Raw genomic sequence first — 9,516 nt, 5'->3', positions numbered from 1 at the left:
ACATAATTAAATAAACATAAAACTTGTGTGGATTTTTTTTATTAAAGCATATCACACAATACAAATAATACACTAATTTTAGGTTCGAATATTCAATGAAAATGAAAGTTCATGTGAACTTCCAATTGTGGCAAAACTGACGGCCCAGACTGTGGTAATGTGGCAGTTTTAAACTTTTTTTTTTTTTTGGCCCAGCCAAAAGTGCCGTTGTTTTAGTATGGGTGCGAGTTACGAGGCATTTTACTGTACTGTATTATAATAAAAACTGGGGCCTGGATATTTAGATTTCAACTTATTATTTTTCCTTGCTTCCTAATTAGAAAATTTCAACATACAGTAGGCCTACTTTCCTGTTTCATGTCCACTTGATCCAAATGTGTTAATCCTATTAAACCTAACAAGAACTAAATGAGACATACAGACATAAAAAGATCTAAATAGTCCTTCCACAGTAATTTTATACATAACTAATTTTTCTCTTTTTGTCATAGAAATCAAGTTTCTGGAATTCATGCAGAAAAAAAATACAATTTTAAGAAATGCCTTAACCCATATACTAAATAAATTTATTTGAATAGTTTGTATTTTTTGTGTCGATCAACAGAGAACTAAACATGCAAAAAAAAAAAAAAACCAGGCAGGATTCGAACCACGAAAGTCTTAGTTACCAGTCTATCGTGCTCTGGAATGAACAAGACTCTGAAATCAGCTGCAAGGGTCGGTCCTTTTTTTTTTTTTTTTTTTTTTTTTCCACTACTGTACATGCTATTGACAGAATGCTACTGTAGCAGATGTAGTTTTTATAATAGCACGTTGACTTTCCATCTATCACGGTAGTATCGATTTAAATAATACTCAAGTGAAGTAGGCCTACTTATCTTATCTCATTAACAGTTGTAATTCAAATACGAATTCGTCGGCAATAACTTAACAGTAAAATGGGTATGCTTTAAGGTAATTAGAGTAATGATGAAAAAACTGCTCGAAACGTTCGAAAATCCATCACGAGCAATGCTTATGATTCGGGATGTTTAAAAAAATCCTATGATGCGGAGTTGCACTTGGGTGTGGGTTCTACTCCAACTTGGACTGATTCCTTAGCTTTTCCCAACTGTAAGAAAAATGTAAAGTAATCCATGACGGATCTTAGACCTCATCTTGCCAAATACCATTTCGCTATCAGCAATTCCGTTGGTGCTAAATAACATTTGTAGTTGATACAGCTTCGTTAAATAACCAATTAAAATATCTTATGAAATCGTGCTCAGTTGAAAGAGAGGGTAAGAGAATTGATCGTTGTTGCTCAATATTACATATTAATGTATGGGTAAAATTAAATAATTGAGATTGAAAATAATTAATGTTGTGATAAGTTTCGCATTGGATGACACGTTATTTCTCGACCACGGAAAAGATACTCCTAAGTAAAATATTCAGTAATCTCTTAATTAAAGTAGGCCTACACATGAATGAATACCATAATATGGATATACTGGATATATATTGATAATTGTAGACTGTATGAGACGTATCATTAATCGTAGTATAATAATTATATTGTAATTTAAATTAGGCTACATGATTCTGTTATATTTTGGAATATGGGAAGCTATTCATTTTGATTCAAGTCTTCGGTCTGATTTACACTCGTCGAAAATAATGAAGGGACCTTAAATTCTTAAGACGTACTCCTTGTTTCCCCTCGGTCTCCCATTTATTTTTTTTCTTCAACATAATATCAAATGTAAGTGTATATATGCTATCAGTCCATTAAGATGTCGAAGCATGTTTAAAATCTTTCGCCAGTGTTATGCAGTGTGTCCCACTCGAAGGTAGCCTCTTTCGTTTAAAGGAAATACAAGTACAAAAGTACCGTGAGATTGTCACAGTAGGTGCTGAAAATGTCCTCCCTGAGCGTTAATACACAATTGAACACGACGTCGCATGTTTCTGAAGGTTGAAATATTTGTAACAGGAAATTAATGTTATCGGGGCTACTTTCGAGTGAGACACCCGTCTTTATACTCGACGCGGTAGGTCGCCAACTGTTCGATAACGATGTCCAAAAGAAGCGTTACATTACGAATAGAATCGCTTTATAACTTTTGAACAAATAAACAATGCGAAACGAAAACTATATCACCGTGTCTCCCGTAACCGTAACCATTCGCACAAAACCAGTCTGATCCTCAAGGCCAGCAGATAAGTGGGAAAACATGCCTCGTAAACTGCGTTTTTGCGATCATTTTATGCGCACAACTCCTTGAGATATGAATAGATCCGGACGTTTGAGACGTCGAACGATCGACTGCGACGAGATCTATTAAATAAACGCGAAAGAAAATTAACGTTTCGAGCTAAATTGGACCCTCAACTTTAAAAAAGTAGTCTTAAAAATTGCTTCGAAATTCAAACATTGAGAGAATGAAAAAACGGAAGCGAGCACAACAGGAAAAAAGGACGTCCTAAAATGAATCAAACAAGCCCAAGACTACCACTGAGGAGTAAAAGAGACTATATATATTACGAGTATAAAACTAGTTCCTTCTTGCTTTGGCCTCTGCAAAGTTACCTATCACTTCTTCGAAGTCCTGCTTCCTATCCACGGATTGCTCGATGCATAGAAGTGCTAAACCTTTCAGTCTTTCCTGACGTATGGTGCAACTCAGATAGCTTTATATTATTTTTATGTTCGGAAAATGAACACTCTGCACTGACAGTTGTAACAGGAATAGTCAGAAACACACCGCGTCTGGCCGCGAAACCAGGTGGTCCGGGTTCGAATTCCCGTGGGGACAAGTTACCTGGTTTAGGTTTTTTTCCGGGTTTTCCCTCAACTCAATACGAGCAAATGCTGGGTAACTTTCGGTGCTGGACCCCGGACTCATTTCACCGTCATTATCACCTTCATTTCATTCAGACGCTAAATAATCTAGATGTTGATATAGCTTCGTAAAATGACCCAATAAAATAAAAAAAATAAAAATAGTCAGAAACATCATCAAAACTGTACAAACTTCCGAAAAACTGGATGAAATTAAGTGACTTTTCACTTTAAGAAGAGAGGCTAAGTTCACTGATTGATGTCACTTTTGAGATCTCATTAACTGAGTACCGATCGCATGACAATAATGGCAATAACGGGTGTGCCCCTGGACATTTGCCAGTCCAGCCCAAAGACGTTATGGTCCAGCCCCTGTAGTTCCGCCCCTGTCCATAAACTCTCCGGCTCACTTCACTAGTGAGCCACTGCTGTGGGACATTTATTCATAGTTGATCTGTTGACTCATAAGATGGGGGTATTAATAGTCTGCTTGAAATTTAATTCTGACGTCACGCTAATCGAATCTCTCGATCCCATTACAATTATTTGATTGATCACTTACCAACTAAACACTGCCCGCAATTTTTTCGTGAAGGAACACACCTTCGATTTTCCGGTGCAAATTTTATAATGAAAGTTGGTCAGCCATCTTACCAAATAAAAAGCTTTAAATTCGTTTGACTGGTATATAATACCTTAAAATTGTGCAGTATATTTGCTGGAAAATCTGTATTTAATTGTAACTATTTTGGAGTGAGATAAATTAGTCAGCCAGTCATTCATCCAGTAAAGGAGGAAGTTTTAAATCCGTGTGAGGGACTTCAAAATTGTGGAACATAATTATGTTGAGTGAAATAGGCTATTGTTTTCAAAATAAGATATACTGTCTTGCTTGTGTTAGGGCATTGAAATGGCAATTGCATAAACGTGTGAGAGAGAACTGATATATTTTGTCTCAATATAATCTCGAAGTAAACCAAGTTGTTATGGTGGTAAAAGATAAATCAAGAGAAGTAACGTGATCTGACGATGTTTTGATGTCTGAAAACTAACTTAAGAACAACTGAACAGGAATCTTAGAATTGAACTGCACTGAGAAATCGTATTGAAATTAGTAAGTATCCTTGGAACATCTTTCTGTAACATACTAGTTTCTTTTTAATTCGAATTAAAATAATTTGTTTTTTTAAACCATTGCAGCATGCTAAATTTGTGAAATATTTTAATAGGGTACATAGTGGATTGTGAAGTGCTTCAAGATCAAATGACAATATTAGCTTTAAAATTCGTCATCTTTTTCTTCCCCTGCAGTATACGCTCCGCATAGAGTCGTCTTTCTTCTCAGACCCGTTTTCGGACTATGGCTGAACTCGAGGACTTCGCACTATGGTAAGTGGTGATATTTTTTCCGAGTTGCTTTAAACTCAGTGAGAATCGCTGTTAAAATTCTTTCAATATATACCTAGGAACGAATGGTGATAATAGCCTATAAGCATCGTATTGACTTAGCTGTATTAAATGCCGTTTAATAGTTACGAGTGTATGTTTTCTGTTCTTTATCATCTTTGATCAGATCATTTACTTACAAGACTATTTGTGTGTTGGGTTCGTCTAGACCGCATTAGTTGAGTATTGCGACAAATTTTAAAGATTATGAATACGGATCTTTACCCCTACACGACAAATAAATTTAGTAAATAGTTTATGTAGCTCACTATGATTAATCTGTTTACATAATGTCTCGGGATTACATTTCGATTACCGTCACCGAAATTAAGGAAGCGAATTTCCGAGCATAGGAGGTGGTGACCTGGATTGTCAGCAGAGAGATCCTGACTGTAGGAGTATGTGGGGCCCACCTAACCTGCCCTAAATCACAACATTTTCTTTTATAGAAGAATTAATTTAGTAATGAAGTAGAAGTAGTATCTATTTAAAATGTGATTAGCTGGGAGAGACGAATTGTATTAGACATTATAGCGGTCTCTGGCGGAAGACGTAGGAGTAGTGTTGGCAACGTTTGATAAGTTGTATCCCTAATCACATATAGCCTACGTATAACATCCCCATGTTAAAAACGGTAATATGTGAAAAAGAACAACCATCTGAATCGCCACTGTTTATTGATAACGACCGCTAGATGAAAGTATAGTTGCTCCATGCATTTCAAATGAGAGTTATAACGTGACTTCTGCAGTCGCTAGATGGCAGCATAGTTGTTGCCTTCAAAGCCCATAAGACTGATCAATCTATTATGTGAAATCTGGGGTCGTATTGCAGTTTATGAAGGAAAATGCGGTTCTACATAGGCATAGACGGAACCATGGAGGATGGCGGGAGTGCCTGGGTATCCCCTAATGTAGACTCCTGAAGATTTACCGAACTCAAAAATTCCCGTAAATAACCTTTATCGTTAAAGTGGAGAGTTAGGTACCTGTACAACTTTCAACCATGTCGTTACGATAAGAGCCAATTGCAACTGAATACACGATGTCGGCAACATATGGGCATGACGTTTATCTGTGGCTTCGTTGCCAGCAGAAATTTGTTCCCCCCCCCTCCCTCCGCCGTTTTTAATATTACTAAGAGATGGCGCCACTGTTTGTGACATGGTTAGGTTCGGATTGATGAGGAGATATATTAGTGTAAATAGACACGCTGTTAGTGTTAAGGTTAGATAGGGTTTGGTGAAGGAATATATTAGTGACAAGTGTTTCGTGCAAAAATGACACAAGTTAATGTTACGCCCTTCATCGGCTTGAACTATATTCCCTGGACCACATTGTATTTCTCCTTCATTTTGCTGTGATGACGTGTTACGAATTATACACCTGTTCTACCTGTATAGATGTATAGTTCCAAAACTCGATACTTGATGTCTAAGTGGTTTCTAGAAAAAGCCCGAAAATTATTTGCAATGTTTCCATTGTTGAAACGTACAGGAGATTTATGTAATTGTTATTAACACTAAATCTAGGATTAAATTACATGTCTGAACTAAAAGTATGTATTATTGTAAAAGTTATTGGATTATTAAATTTGGATGTGTCGTGGTTTGGAGATAACTATTGTACATGTCAGATTTTGGAACTAACAGTAAAATTTATGTTGGGTTTTGATACTAACATTATATTACTTTTCATAAATAATTCACATTTTATACCAAATAGCTATTAATTTTATTGACTCCATGTAATATAACAAACAATACTAATTTATTTAACTTTCCAGTGGCCGCGCGTGGACTGTTGCTCCACTGAGAAATAATATGGTTTTTCCGCATACCTGTCATTCCAGTTTCTTCTCAGTTTTCGTAGCTTTCAACAATCGACCTCTCATTATTGTCACAAACTTTAAGCTCTGAACTAGCATTTTTTTTATCAGTTATTAACGATTGAGGAGTGAGAGACCACAGGACCTGTAACATCAGTTGAGACTGCAGCAGTTACTATCGTTACCATGATTAGTTCTCGCTGATCAGTATAGGTCATATATACATATTTATAACATTATCTCTCCCATGTGTTGCTGCGACAAAGATGAAACCCGAGATGCGTGCAAAAATGTTTGGCTGCAAGGGTGCGAGCAATAACATACCCTTGTCTCTTATCATCCACATAATTTATTACCGGTACATGACTCTAATAACTGGATTATTTCGCATATCATTTTTTGAAGAAATATATTTTCCAAAATAAATATTTATCCATAACTTCATGATTGTTCCCCCCCCCCCTTTCAAAATTCCTTTGTACAAATTTACAACACTTCTGTAGTTTTGTTCACCACTTATCACAACTTCATTTTTTATTTTTTTTTTATCTTGATTCTCACAGAATTTTAGTTTTGAAATGCCACCAGCACTTGGTGCTTTGAAACAGTTTGTATATTCGTTTTCCAGTCATAAACTGGACAGTCCGAGCTAATTTGATTATAGTGTCATTGTTGTTGAAGATACTGTAATAGCCTTCAGGTTTAATAATGGTGTTCAGCTTATTAATCTTCTTTGTCTCTTCAATGTTACAAGAAAATTCTATTCAGTGGGATAAAGGAAATGGAGCTCACCCATTTGTCTAACTATTCGTTGTCTTTCATAGCACATCATTTCATTTTATATTTCTTGCTACGTGTATGTACCTGTCTTTTTTCTACTTTTGTGGAAGTCCAGTTTCTAAATGACACTTACATAGAAATCCAACCCAGTCCTCGAGACTTGTAAAATTTCTAAGAAAGTTTGCAGGCAAACTAGTAGAACACAATCTGCCTACAGCTTCACAGAAAACTCCCTCTCCTATTCACACAACATTCAATAAACCGCAATTAGAAATTTAATTCTTTAATTTTAAAATAATATTGTGATCAAAGATTTAAATAATTTTATAAACTAGAGTTACAACATGACGTGTTCAGACTTCAGGTTCAGTGGTAATGGATGCTAATGTGAATCTAAGCAGTAGTGATAAATAAGACGTTTTTAAAGTAGCAAAAATGCTTAATATAGACTAGAATAAATTTGCAATACAGAAGCAAGATATTGTAATACTATATATCGAGACTAAACGACATTTCATACAAGTTGAGAGGATGCGAAGGCATTTCTTTCCCCTTCTACTTGCTGTGAGTTCATCAGTAACAGACCGGTAGCTGTTACCTCTTATACCTGCACCCCCCAAGTTGTACACACAAGAAAATAAAATATTAAATAAAGTACATAAGTGGATATAAAGTACAGTGACAATTACATATTTCAGTATATTTTAGTGTTGTTTTTACAATATTTTCAACTAATAATTAATGAAATTAAGGAATGTCAGTTTGTATTATGAAGTCAGGGGGGAGTGACACAGTGCAGATTGTCCCATTGTGTATGCTGTAGAGTAGCAACTAGCGGTGAAGAAAACATTTATCTTCTGCAGTCAGTAGCTTTTTAACGTGCCAATTGATATAAACAACAATAAAATGAAATATAAACGCTTACTATAGATTTTCGAAATATAGATTACCGGTAAATATTTTCAATAATAAGAATTTTCACTATGTTCAAAGTCAATTAGTCGAACGTTAGTAAGATGGACAGTAGCATCTTCCCCTTCACGGATGGTAAAGAGTGTGAGTAGAGAGGAAAGCCTATCAACCAAACTGAAATGGGGATTAGTGAAGTGCATTGTGTGGAATGTAACTTTGTATGGGGCAGAAACATGGACATTACAACAAAGTGAGGAGAAGCGACTAGTAGCATTTGAAATGCATATGGAGAAGGATGGTGCTTGTGAAATGGACAGACAGAATAAGAAACGAAGCTGTGTTGGAAAGAGTGGTTGAAGAAAGAATGATGCTGAAACTGATCAAAAAGAGGAAAAGGAATTGGCTGGGTCACTGGTTGAGAAGAAACTGCCTTTTGAAGAATGCACTGGAAGGAATGGTGAACAGGAGAAGAGTTCGGGGCAGAAGAAGAGCTCAGGGAAGAAGAAGATATCAGATGATAGACGACATTAAGATATAGGATATGGATCATATGAGGAGACAAAGAAGAAGGCAGAAAATAGGAAAGACTGGAGAATGCTGGGTTTGCAGTGAAAGATCTACCCTTAGGCAGAATGCTATGAATGAATTAATATCATTATAATAAATTAAAACGTGTAATGGTGTTCAAAATGTTACGAAATGTGTTTCAGGAACATTAGTCACTACATACTGAAGATCTTTGATGATACACTACTCAAAATTGAAATTGCAACACCATGAACAGATTATAAAACTGAAACTAAAGGATAGAAAGAGTGTTCGACAGTGATGCAGTGATAACAAATTCAGATTCTCTGTGCTCACTTTATTACAAAATTCAGTAGAGGATGTGACCTTCACGAACTGCAATACAGTTTTGAATTCTTCGAGGCATTGAGCCAATAAGAATCTGTATTTCTTCCTGAGGAATGTCATTCCATGCTTGTTGAACTTCGGGGATCAGTTGTGCAATAGTAAGGGGTGACTGTGGAGAATTTAACACTCTTAGACACACCATGTCCCACAAATGTTCGATCTGACTCAAGTCCGGAGACTTGGCAGGCCATAGAAATGTTGTGATGTGTTTGACAGAGTCCACAGTGAAGACTGCAGTGTGAGGACAGGCATTTTCATGCTGAAACATACCATTTTCAGTGTTTATTCATGAGAGGAACAACCACTGGATTGATTATCTTGTTAACATACTGTCGAACATTCAGTTTGCCTTGAATAAAGAAATCGAAAAATCGAAATCGAAAAAGAGAGGAGAATTGGGAGGACAAATTTAAAAGGTACGCAAAACGCGTCCTTGCAAGGGGTTGGGGGCTGTACGAAACTAAATATGTGAGCTCCAAGCCTGTTGGCTACTAGTCTCACTCCAGGTTATGCTGCTCCACTGAAGGAGCTCTAGAAAATTTTGAAGGGGAAAACCGAAAATGGACGTAACCTCTTAGGTATCACATACGCGAGGGGAACGGAAATGTGATCAAGTGATCACGGGACGGGGCGAGGAGGAGATGGCTGGTGTTTGCCGTTAGGATGGCAGGTGTTATCTTGCACATTGAAAGGGGCTTAGCCATTTCGCAGTGCAAGTGGAGTCGTGAAGACTCTATCATCTGTTATTCGATGACAAGGCATGTGAAGGCCGTCAGAAGAAGCGCTGTGAAATCTAAATCTGCAATTTGAGA

The 9,516-nt window shown here is 36.6% G+C and overlaps 1 long non-coding RNA gene across 1 annotated transcript in view; it reads left to right on the top strand.

The window, feature by feature from the left end:
* Window positions 1-3,477: 3,477 nt before the first annotated feature.
* Window positions 3,478-9,516, top strand: part of LOC138715135 (uncharacterized) — a 307,964-nt gene continuing 301,925 nt past the window's right edge. The window contains exons 1-2 of the long non-coding RNA XR_011336164.1: window positions 3,478-3,938; window positions 4,136-4,213. This is a non-coding gene — a long non-coding RNA (uncharacterized lncRNA). The remainder of the gene's footprint in view (window positions 3,939-4,135; window positions 4,214-9,516) is intronic.

This window comes from Periplaneta americana, chromosome 15 (assembly GCF_040183065.1).
Source record: "Periplaneta americana isolate PAMFEO1 chromosome 15, P.americana_PAMFEO1_priV1, whole genome shotgun sequence".
NCBI classification, from domain to species: domain Eukaryota; kingdom Metazoa; phylum Arthropoda; class Insecta; order Blattodea; family Blattidae; genus Periplaneta; species Periplaneta americana.
Note: the sequence above shows the minus strand (reverse complement) of the source record. Positions and strands in the feature narration are given on the sequence as shown.